The sequence below is a fragment of the Monodelphis domestica genome, chromosome 5 (genome assembly GCF_027887165.1).
Source record: "Monodelphis domestica isolate mMonDom1 chromosome 5, mMonDom1.pri, whole genome shotgun sequence".
Taxonomy (NCBI): Eukaryota; Metazoa; Chordata; class Mammalia; order Didelphimorphia; family Didelphidae; genus Monodelphis; species Monodelphis domestica.
The window spans coordinates 279,474,649-279,486,866 of NC_077231.1; the positions used below are offsets into that span (position 1 = coordinate 279,474,649).

General features: G+C 34.6%; 1 pseudogene; it reads left to right on the forward strand.

The window, feature by feature from the left end:
• The first annotated feature begins 11,792 nt into the window (after positions 1–11,792).
• Positions 11,793–11,892, forward strand: LOC130454877 (U6 spliceosomal RNA; annotated as a pseudogene).
• Positions 11,893–12,218: the final 326 nt, after the last annotated feature.

The following is a 12,218-nucleotide window of genomic DNA, read 5'->3' on the forward strand; positions in this document are numbered from 1 at the left end:
CAATTTGCTCAGCCATTCCTCAATCGGAGCATGGACTCCCTTCTTAAATGAAGGGTTTGGAATTAGTTTTCTACTTTATTTTTCCAATGAGAGTTTTCTCAGGGGTATCGGGTATTGTTGAAGTTTGAGAGTCAAGGTAGATGTGATCTTGCAAGATGATGAGGTTATAAAGGTAGGAAATTTTCTGTAAGATTAGGATCTCATTTTGCAATTAATACATGCAAAATCTCATTTTGGAATTTATACATGTTGCTCCCAGTTTTTTCTTTTTTTTTTCCTTTAGGACTTGGTGGAACAAATTTAATTTCTTTTTTCATATGACAGCACTTCAAATCTGAGTAGCTATATGTTCATTAAGTCTTCAAGGGGCACATTCCTCTCACCACCCCGGTTGCTCCACCTGAATATTTTGTCGAGTTTGTCAATGTCCAAACTAGATTACCCACAAATGAACACAATAATCTAGATATCTGACTCGGACAGAGTATAATTCTGTCTAGGATTTCAGCATCTTTACTTTAGCCAGATGGAATAAAGAACAGCATTATTCAAATCTTTCTTCATTCTTTTTGAGTAGGAAGATTGCTTTTCATTTACCACAAATGGAGTTGGTATGAAGGTATTTCTAATATCACCTATGTGTGAGTTATTCTTTTGTACTTCCTGAAAAGGAAGTTAACTATAGGCAGTGAGGTAGTTCAGCAGAGCCAGGACTAGAGCTAGAAGGTCCTGCATTAAAATCTGACCTCAGATACAGCTGTGTGACCTGAAGCAAATCACTTAACTTCTATTGCCTAGCCCTTACTGCTCTTCTGTCTTAGAACTGACACCTTTAAATCCTTGCCTTCTGTCTTAAAATTAGTACTAAATAAGTGAATGAATAAGGCAATATATTTGCTGAATCCTAGGAATAAGGGAACCTAGAATTTGGAAATGCTAGTCTTTAGGTAACATATGTAAAATTGACTTCCACTTATATATTGATTATTAATCTCCCTATAGAATATTCACATTTAATAATTATATTTTCATCCCTATCTACTATCTATTGTCAATTTTAGGAGTGGAACTTTGTGAAGTTTTCACCCTATAGGAGCAAGAAAACAATTTTGCTTAATACTCAGATATGGCTTCCTAACCCATATTATGTAGCAAGGAACCTCAAAGGACACAACCAGATTCTTTTGCTGTATTGAGCTTTTGTTGTATCAAATGTTGCTCAGCATTGTAAATCATTATCTGGGCTTGGCAAATGTTTTCTGTAAATAAAGACCTGTAATACTTCTGCAAATATTCTGTAAAAATATATTCTGTATATAATTCTGTAAATAAAGAATAAATAAATAAAATAATAAATAAATAATAAAATAAAATAAAAAAATAAAGAAAAAATAAAAAAGAATATGATGTAATGTCAAGTTAATAGCAAGTTGTCTGTTTTGGATGAAGCTTGGGAAATAAGAATACTGCAGAGAAGAAATGAATGTAGAATCCAGAAACTTTATTGCTTTAGTGCAATAGAACTATCCAGGGTCTGAGATCAGATAAAATTGAATGAACAACTTCAGTGGTGTATGGCCCCTCCTGTAATGAAATCTTAGTTTGGGAACCTTAAAGAAACCCTTTAAGAAAGAATGAAGAGACCTCTCTTGTATTAGCTTTCTCTTCTTGCACTCTCATTCTTACATCCTCCTTTGCACTGGGGTATGAAGGAAAGAATTATAATCAGATGAAATCAGGCAAGCTATGACCTTAATTTAGCAGGGTTTTTTCAGCAACATTTTCAATAATGAGATACCACATGTTCTCCATTCTCACTGATCCAGGGTCTGCTGTGTGACCCCCAAGTTCTAATCTAGAACAAGAACTTGATCATGTGGAAAAAAGAATGAACCACAGAGATGGATTGGCAGTGGTGCTATGTGTTTGTATGTTGCAGCAAACTTTATGGAAACAGCCAACAGAGGAAAAAAGATTTATATAGGTACAACCAGAGAGCAAAATAATGTTTCAGCAATAGAAGTGAACTGCAAAACTGATTAAATTGTGAATTTATGGACATACATTTTGCAGATAAAATATGCCATCGTTTTTGGTTATTAAAATGTCTGCATACTAATGTTAGAGGTATATCAGAGAGAAATAATCAGAAGGTCCTACATTCTATTAGAGAAAAACCTGAGAAAATGGGCTCAAGCAGCATGATATTTTGGTAGAAGAGAATAATTTTGATTCAGATGTCAAAGACATCTGGAGCCATTGGCATTGGAGGCAATCAGTCTGAATTTTTCTATCTTTTTGTCTGATTTGCTAGGCATGTACATTGAGTTTTTAATTATTAAGCCAGGGGAAGGTAGAGAAGATAAAAATGCAACATAACTTTCTTTTTTCTGTTAAATCTCTCTATATGTTCTTGCTATAAGGAATATGAAATCACCCTAATTGTCAAAAACATTTCCAGATTAGCAACTCAGGTAGGTGGCACAGTGGATAAAACTCTAAGCCTGAAACCAGAAAACTTGAGTTCAAATATGGCCTCAGACACTAGCTGTATGATCCTGGGGGAGTCACCTATAACCATGTTTGCTTCTGTTTTCTTCATCTGTAAAATGAGATGGAGAAGGAAATGGAAAACCACTTCATTATATTTGCCAAGAAAATCCCAAATGGGGTCAATAAGAGTTAGACACAACTCAATTGACTGAACAACAACAACTTGTTGGAGGAGCACAAACTTTGACAAGTCTTATGAAACTGTATGAAGACTTTTGAGTATAGGATTGAAAACAACCAATTTAGATGAATCTAGCAAAAACTCCTCACCAGTTATGACCACTGGTAATTCTTTTTATATTTTGATATATTCAGATACAGGCACTCTGTCCACAAATAAATCTTCAACCTTCCTCATTTCATGAGTGACGATGGTGGAAAAACTCAGATTCTATTTTGGATGACATTTTCAGTTTCTTTCCTTTTATGCAATAAAACCAAAATCAGTTGAAGTGTTGAGATTCTGTCAATTTTGATGTATTTCTGATCTCATCAACATTGGTATTACCATTCAGGAATGCAGACTTCAACTTATCCATGCCCTGTTACGCTATATGAATTCGGTCCATTTTTTTTTCCTGTAGGATCACTCGTAATAGATCGACCCAATATACCAGGTGTCCTTCTCTAGTCCTCTTGGTTTTACAGGGATAACCAATGGAGAATGGGTCATGCTCTTGCCATATGACTGGTCTTACTTCTTTTTCAATCATTCATCTCTCTGATGACCAACCTCCTCTGCACCATGTTACCTGGATAACTATTTGTTGAGGATGTATTCAAGCTTACTCATGCTCCTCTCCATTGCTCTTTGGGTAATACTCAAATTTATTTATTCAAATAATACTTTTTCAGGTGATGCTACATGGCTACAAGTTGTCACTAAAATACTGGGCTTTCATTTTAGGGAAAACCTTTCAAACAATACCTAATTTCAGCCTGGATTCAGTGGGATTTGACAGCAGTTCATCATGATTCCTTTGAAGCAGTCATTGAGTAATAGACCATAATTTTCAGGAGAGAATGTATTTTTTATATACAAGAGAGAGGAGGAGCCACTAAAGAAATGAAATCTTTGGATTTTAACTTTTCTTTCCTATTGAAAATAATGAGATTTAAAGGAAAGATTGATTTTATTTTAAATAATTGTCTTTAAAATATTGCATCACAGCAGTAACTGAAGTGGGTTGCAGAAATAAGAAACAATCATAAAACCCACATTTATGCTTCTTAAGACTATTCATATAATTACTTGATTTGTGTATGTCATCAAGGGGGTAATTAGCAAGTATATAAATAGTTGGCAATAGATGTAGAAGTACATTCTTTGTTGGGGGCACTTGTGGGGCACATGGAAATGGGGTCCAGCCTGCTTCTTTCTAGGTTACAGTTTTAACTTTTAGTCAGATTGTGGTGAGTAATAATCAACCATGGCAGGCATAATATGAAGTTATTTAATTAGTCCTGTGAAACAGTACATGACAGGTATTATTAACATGAATTTGTGTTGGCTTAGCGGAGTGTCTCCTGAAATAGTTACACATACACTCCTAGGCAACCCCTGAAATTTGCAGCCACTGATTTCTGTTTTCTACAAAATGTAAATGATGAAGTATGTTAAAACCTTCATCCCAAATAAAAATGTTTTCTTCCCCTCTCCATTCCCCCATCACCAATGCTGCTCTTCTATAAATCTAATGGTTCTCACACAAATGTCAAATAGCTTTAGCTTTACTAACAATGAGCTATGGCAAAAGCCTGCATTTCAGAGATTTCATTATTTTTCCAAGGTCTTCTCTAGGGTATTTATTTACTAGTGTACAATATAAAAATGGACATCAATAATTAAATTTAAGTGGCATTCTCTGAAACAAGTGAACAAAATGTCATGGTGGTCTGACAATTGGACAACTGAGGATTCAATTACAGTAGCTTTCTTGGGATTTTTGTTAGGGGATACATGTATCATGAAATCTTCAGCATATAGTGCTGGATATATATACAGTGAGGATTAGAGAGGTTCAAGTATAATTAAAAATTTTTTTCACATGAAATTGCTTCTGAAAGTGATATGTAACTAAATGATTTATTACAAGTGATTAAATGTTCATTAACTTGATGCTGTCTTGTTGGCAAAAAAGGCATTTGAAACTTATTTATCCTGGGATATGTTAGAATTTAGGTACTGATTAATGTGGAGAAAATAAACCTGTTTAACCACCAAATTATGACACCATTAATGTATCCATTTAAATAGGGTTAAACATGATGCGACATCTTTAGATTAATGGTGATATATATATACATATATATATATATATATATATATATATATATATATATATATATGTAATTTTAACAATGTTTAGCAATCCAGGGAAAAGTCACAATATTTTTTTTAAATTTTATAGTGCAGAATATCAAATTATTATTTCAATTCAATTCTTCAAAGATCCAGGACTTCGATGGTGTGGATACTTTATAAACATAGCTCTCAGCCTCTCTTTTATGTAGAAATTGATCTTTGAGAGTTGCTATGGCTGAAAAATAGATCACCCTGTGATCATGATGCATAAATATAAGGAATTATATTAGGAAACAGTAAGCTGGAAAGGTTTTATGTACAGTTTGTTGAAACTTAGACTATCTTTCATCCCCAAATCAACCTTGCTATCACCAGAATCATATGAGAAGTCTTTCTAGAATCAAATCCTTCCAGTAGGATTTCTCAGAGATGAACATTCAAAGACATAGGCTTTCAGGGACCCATGGTGAGAAATTAATGTTTTGGTGGAGACCCCAGATTAATACTTTTTACACTTTAAGAATGTGAAGCATTCTTGACCTCTTTGGCATGGTGGATAGAATGTGGGACTTTGAGACCCAATTCAAATTTGAATCTTCCTAGTTTTGGCACTAAATTAGCTGTGTGACCTTGGGCAAGTCACTTCTCACATCATCAGTTTCCTTTCTGTAAAATGGGGGTAATAGCATTTACCCTCCAAAATTGTTGTGAGGATCAAATGAATGACTATATAAATTATTAATATAAATTAATATATAAATATAAATAAAAAACCTAAAAATGCTATATATCTAGGCCCAAATTAGTATGAATAGTGAATCCCATGAATTGGTTGAATTTTTTGAATTCACATTCCATATTTACGTTGGTCTAGAAAAAAGACCCATATTTTACATAAATATGGCTTCAAATAGTATGAATTCTAATAGTTATAGCCACTATATGGGTTTCCTTTTTGCACTAATCAGGAAATGGTTTGAAATATTAACTATGAATATGCTATATCATTAATATTAACAATCCCTTTACTGAGTCAAAATTGATAATGTTTTGTTTCAGTCATGGTAACTCTTAAAGATCAGCAATAGAATGATAACACTAACTGAATCAATTACAGTGGAAAGTATGCAGCATTTGGAGTCTGAAGGAGTTAGACTGATCCTTCTAGCTCTGATTCTGTGTTTTATATGATATCTGGGTCAAGTGGTATAGAAAAATGGTATACTACTGGGGCAAGGAGGACAGTAGTAGGCTGGGGAAGAGCTTGCTTGGAATCCAGCCTCTTTCTATTTTAGCTAATTATTGTTTTTAACATAGTTGTTTCTGTGCTGCTAGAGCTAGGATTTCTATGTTTCTAGGCTTCAAGGGCTATCCTCATCACTTAAATTTAAGTGCCCTGGAAAATGTCCTTAATACACCATCCTATTGCCAATTATCTTTTAACAATCTGTTGATGGTACTCATTGACTTTAGCTAGTCTAATTTTCAAACAGTTGACACACAGTTGGTCAGTGAGCCTGTACATGAAACCTCTCCAGCTTACTATTTCTTAATAAGATGTTATATTTGCTCCATTCATGAATGGAATGCTCTCCTTTCTGATTTTTACTTCTTGGACTCCTAAGAATTCTCTAAAACTTTCTCCAAGTGCAGCATCATGAGCAGGGATTTGCCCAGTTTACAATCCCACAGAGGTTAGTCCTTTTCTGCTACTAGGGGCCATGACCCCCATTTACTTTATATTTTCTTGTCTATATACTGAATTCATTCTTCACTTACTCTTATAAACCTTAAATTTCTTAGACTTATAAATGTTGGAAATTTCACCATTGGGAAATTTCATACTTGGAAAATTTCCTACTGATAGTGGGAACTCTATTGGAATGTGAACCCCATTGGCATGGGAGGTTCCTCCTCCTCCCTTCTTAAGATTACTTTAGGACAGAAACCTTTTGCTAAACAATGGAAAGGGCTTTGACCTATGCTTAAGCATAGAACAGGAAGTTCTTTGAGTCATGATTGATTTTAGAATTGATACAATAGAGATACTTGGAATGACAGAACCAGGTCTTGGAACTTACAATCTCCACCCTACTCAGTCCTAACAGGATTTAGGAAGGGCTGTAGCATAGATCAAAATTTAATTATTCCAATCTCCACCCTACTCAGGGTAACAGGATTTAGGAAGGGCTGCAGCAAAGGATCAAGATTTAATTATTTGAGAATATGACCTTCAACAGACATGTGCAAAGCCACAGACCTCTGGGAGGTCCTGGGTTAAGCTAGAGCCACCATTGGCACAGGGAAGACATGGACAGTGATTGGTAGATGTGAGAACTGAGGGGAGGGAACTTGGATGGTTTCCTTAAAGAGAGAGGGGTCTGAGGACTGGAGGTGGTTGGTTGGAGAGGTTTTTGGTCTGAGAGGTGGTGCTTTGGGAGTCGGCTCTGAAGGAAGCTGGAGGTGGAGGCCCCTGAGACTGTTTCTCCATTTTGGTCACGTGAGTGATAGGGACTGATCTCTTTTCTTTGCCTCAGCTATCTAAGGGCTTGGGCCTTTTGACCCAGCCTAAACAGAAGGGGTATTTAAGCCCTAGTCCCTTCTCTCCCCTTTCTCTCTCCCTCCCTCCTTCCCTCTCTCTCTCTCTCTCTCTAATACCTTTCTTCTTCCTGTTTGTAATTAAACTCCATAAAAAGGTTGACTGCTGACTTGAGTTTTCATTTAGGAATTACATAGCTGAATTCCTTGGCGACCTTAAATTAATATATATCAGTCTTTTAAAGTGATTTCCTTGTCACACTCTCCCACCAGTAGAATGTAATCTTGAGGATAGAAACTATTGTTATACTTGTTTTTCTAAATCGAAGGGGTAGAAACTTCCAGAGCTTTTACTCAACTGGTATGGCCTGTGGGCACCTAGGATGACTGCATTCCATTATTAGAACTGAAAGAAAGACTTTATTGTCTTGACACTTGTTTACTCCACTTCATTGGAAATCATTTACATGCCATCATCCCTTGAGATAATAATCTTTAGCACAGAGTTTAAAACAAGTAACTCCATTGCACTGGCAGAATTATGAGTAATTATGAATATAGCTCTGTTATCTCAACCCCAATTTTAGCCAATTTGGTAGATTTTCCTGTTTTTTTTTTTCATAAAGGAATAAAACCTAGTTTTCTCTTTAATTTAATTTCCCAAGAACCTCTAAAACAAGTACAGTTATCAACATAAAGTATCTCATTCTGATTATGTAATTAGGTAAATGGAAATCCCAAGGCCAATATTCTATCCTTGCCTAAATCTAATCAAGATAGAGGCTGAGGGTCGTTACCCATTATCCCAGTATTATAAGATCTCCAGGACATTCATGCTTTTCTCATCTTTTTCCCAAAGACTTCACTCAAGGGACAAAATTAGCTGAGCAAATTGCAAAGGCATAGAGCCAAAAGAATTAAATTTGGTCTTGACACTTGTAGGCATCAGTAGCATCAGTTGTAGTTGAATTAGAATTCCATGTTTATTTTAAGTTTTCCTTTTATCACTGCTTGTTGCTATTGTTTGTTGTTCACTCATTTCAAATCATGTCTGACTCTTCATGATCTCATTTGAGTTATTGTGACAAAGATGTTGGAATGGTTTGTCATTTTTCCAGCTCATTTGCCAGATGAGGAAACTGAATCAAACAGAGTTAAATGATTTGCCCAGGGTCACACATCCAGTAAGTGCCTAAGATAGGATTTTAATTCACATCTTCTTTACTCTATGTCCAGGGCTCTTTCCACTGCACCATACATTTGTCCCATTTGTCACCATTACATTTATCTAACTGGCAATTTTGAAAATTATTTTTGACTTTCTTTTTCTCTTTTGACTCCAAAAAATCATGTAGATCTGTTTAGTTTTGCTTTACTCTTTCATCTTTTCCTTCCTTTCCATTCATATTATCATTACTTTGAGCTAATCCAGCTGTGATTTATTCCAATCACCTTTTAACTAGAGTAGGAAGAGACTGGACTCATAGAAGAAATTTAGACCATCTCCATTATTTTAAATATAAGGAAATTGAGATACACAAAGGTTAGGTGATTTATGGCTTTGAATAAATCACCTAGCCTTTGTGTACCTCAGTTTCCTTATATACAGAGATCCCCTTATCACTAGAGTGCTTGGAGATTCCACCTTCTCTGAATTCATGTGATATTTATTTACCTAATTAATTTAGCTCTACAAAGGTTTAAAATGGAAGAGAAAAAAAACACATGGAATGTAAGATGGCTTAGATTAACTTTTAGACAACATGGGAATGGCTAAACAAATTGTTGTATACAAATATAACAGAATTTTGAGGTATGATAAATAATGAAAAAGATCATTTCTGAGAATCTTCGTTAGTATAAACTGACAAAGCATGAAGTGAGTTGAAAATAGGAGGACAAATCATACAAAATATAACAATATTTTAAAGAAAAAACAACTGTGAACAAAGCAAGAACTGACCATATTTCCTGATAGAGAGGTGACAGACACAACTTGCATACATTCTTTCAACTAATAGGGAATTGAACAGGTATTGGAGGGGAGGTTAGACATAATAATGTGAAAAAAGAGAATGCCATTTTAATCTTTTAAAAATATCTAGAAGATAACAGAATGAAATTTTGATAAAATCCAAAATAAGCAGAATAGTTTCAAAAGTACATGTAAAATCTATTATATACTTTCAAAAAAATGAAACAAGTGTTGTTAAATGGATATTTGTAGTTTAATATACAATTCCATCTATATAAGGAAATATATTTTTAGTATTTAAGTTTAGAATTAAAAAGTTTGAAAAAAGTCTACTATGTGCCATGTACTACTGTGTGCCAGGCACAGAGGCTATGAAAATATACATGAAATAGTACCTGATTAAAATTTCCTGCAGAGTAGAAGGAACAATATATACATGGAAGTAAGATATATGCAAAGTAGTTGCCCAAGGGAAAGGTGACACCAAGTCAAAGGCTTAGCGTAAGTTTCTTATAAGTTGGTAGTAATGAATTTGGAAGGAAACTTAGACTGACCTTCTTTCTCACCTCTGCCTTATAGAATACCACGTGTGAAGAACAGCTTGTGCAAGAGATGGGAGATGGAATATCAATGGAATATCATAACAGTTAAAAGAGAAGCAAGTCGATTTGGCTGAAAAAGAGTGAGTGAAGGTAGACTGGACCAAGATCGTGAAGAACTTTAAGAGCCAATCAGAGTCTGCTTGGCAACAAAGGAATGGTTCAGGCAAGGACTGCACATGTTTTTATGGTGATCATCTTTTTATATTTATCTGAGAAATAATTATTACAAACAGATTAATTTTGGAAAAACATGGAAAGACCTACATGAAGTTATGAAGAGTAGAATGGGCAGAACAAATAGAACATTACATAGAGCAAGAGGAATATTATTTACAAAACAACTTGTGTATATCCACCTCCAGAGAAAGAACTGATAAATAGAAATAAGTAAGGCACAACTTTATATATGCATATAACACTTTTTGGTCAAATGATGCCTTCTTTAATGTGGGTAGGGAAGGGAGTGAGGGAGTTAACTGGGTATTTTAATATAGCAAACAAATACTTAAAATAAATACATTTATATATACATATGTATATGTATATATATATATATGAAAAAATCAAACATCTATTTTGTGTAGAGTGTCCTCCTAGGAACTGGAGGATTAAGGAAACTTGGTGTTTTTCAAGCTACCCAGCACATAGCACACACATAGTCCCAGTTGCTCATTATCTTGGATTTCTCCTTAGTTGTTTCATATGATTTCCATCTACTCTACTTTGTACTTGGTCTGGTCCATCTCTCATTGGGCAGTTAGATTGTCAACCTTTTCCCCTGAAGCTTATAAGTCTTTCCAGGTGTGTTGGATTTGGAGTCAAGAAAACCTATGTTCAAATCATTTCCCAGATCCTTACTAATTGTGTAACTCAGGGAAAGTCATTGAATCTCTCTCAATCTCATTTTCCTCATTTATAATAATGGCATGTACCTTAAGGGTTGTTGTGAGAATCAAATGAGATAATCTGTGCAACACACTTTGCAAATCTTAAACCATTATTTAAATTTAGCTATTATTATTCTTGTTGCCATGTTTACTGTTGTTGTCATATCACCTTAGTCAAGACTGCAAACTACTTAAAATGAGACTCTCATACTTCCCAATACTTCATTTCATGTTCATTTAAAACCATGGAACTGGTTTTATATAAAATTCTCTTGAAAAAGTTTATATTCAGTATTTATATTGTTACTTTCTTAGAATTGTAGAATATTTTATTTTCTTAGAGTTTGGCTGTTTTATTGTCACCTTGCCATATTTCATTTCCATAAAATGGCTGGTGGAAGAGGTTTTTCAGTTTTGTTTTGAGAGGGGAGAGAGATCACATTTCACTTAAGGAAAAGTTTGCCTTTTTAAAAAACAACTATTTTCTGTACATATTTGTGTGTCAAGATGTATGATTTCATCATTAACTCCCTCCATTACAGATCAGGCAGTTTATCTATAGTTGATGGTTTTATAGTGTAGCATGAGGCTTTGAGAAGTTAAATCTTGTCCAGCTGATATATATGTATGTGAAGCAGAGCTTCAACCTAGGTCTTCTTAACCTCAAGATTGGCCTTCTAGCTACTAAATCATGCTACCTCTACTCTACTCTACTCATACTTCCCAATTCCCAATAGCAACTGCAATTCAGAATTTGGAGTAAGAAGACCTAAATTCAAATACTAGTTTTGCAACTTACTAGCAATGTTATCTTAAGTAACATCATTACCTCACTGAGCCTCAGTTTCTGCACTTATAAAATGAAGCAGCTGGCCCAGATAGTCTCTAAGGTTCGTTTCTAATCTAAAACTTGTGATAAAAATACGGAGTGTGTGCTTAAACGGTACATATACTAAAATTGGAATGATACATGAATTAGTATGGTCCCTGCTCAAAGATGGCAGGCAAATTTGTCAAGCATTCCATATTTTTTTCAAAATTGGCTCAAAGAGGGAATAACAACCATACTCAGCTGAATATAGAAATATATCTTACTCTGTGGGGAAGGAGTGAAGAAGGGGGATAAGAGAAGTGAGGAGATTGACAGAAGGGAGTCCAAATTGAGGGAGGCAGTGATGAGGAAGGATAGAATGAAAGGAGAGAGAGAAAGATAAGCTGGGGAGAAATAGGATTGAGAGAAATATAGAGTTTGTAATTACAACTGTAAATGTAAATGAAATGAACTTACCTACAAAATGGAAATAGAAGAGTGGATTAAAAATCTAAATCCTATAATATGCTATTTATAAGAAATATAT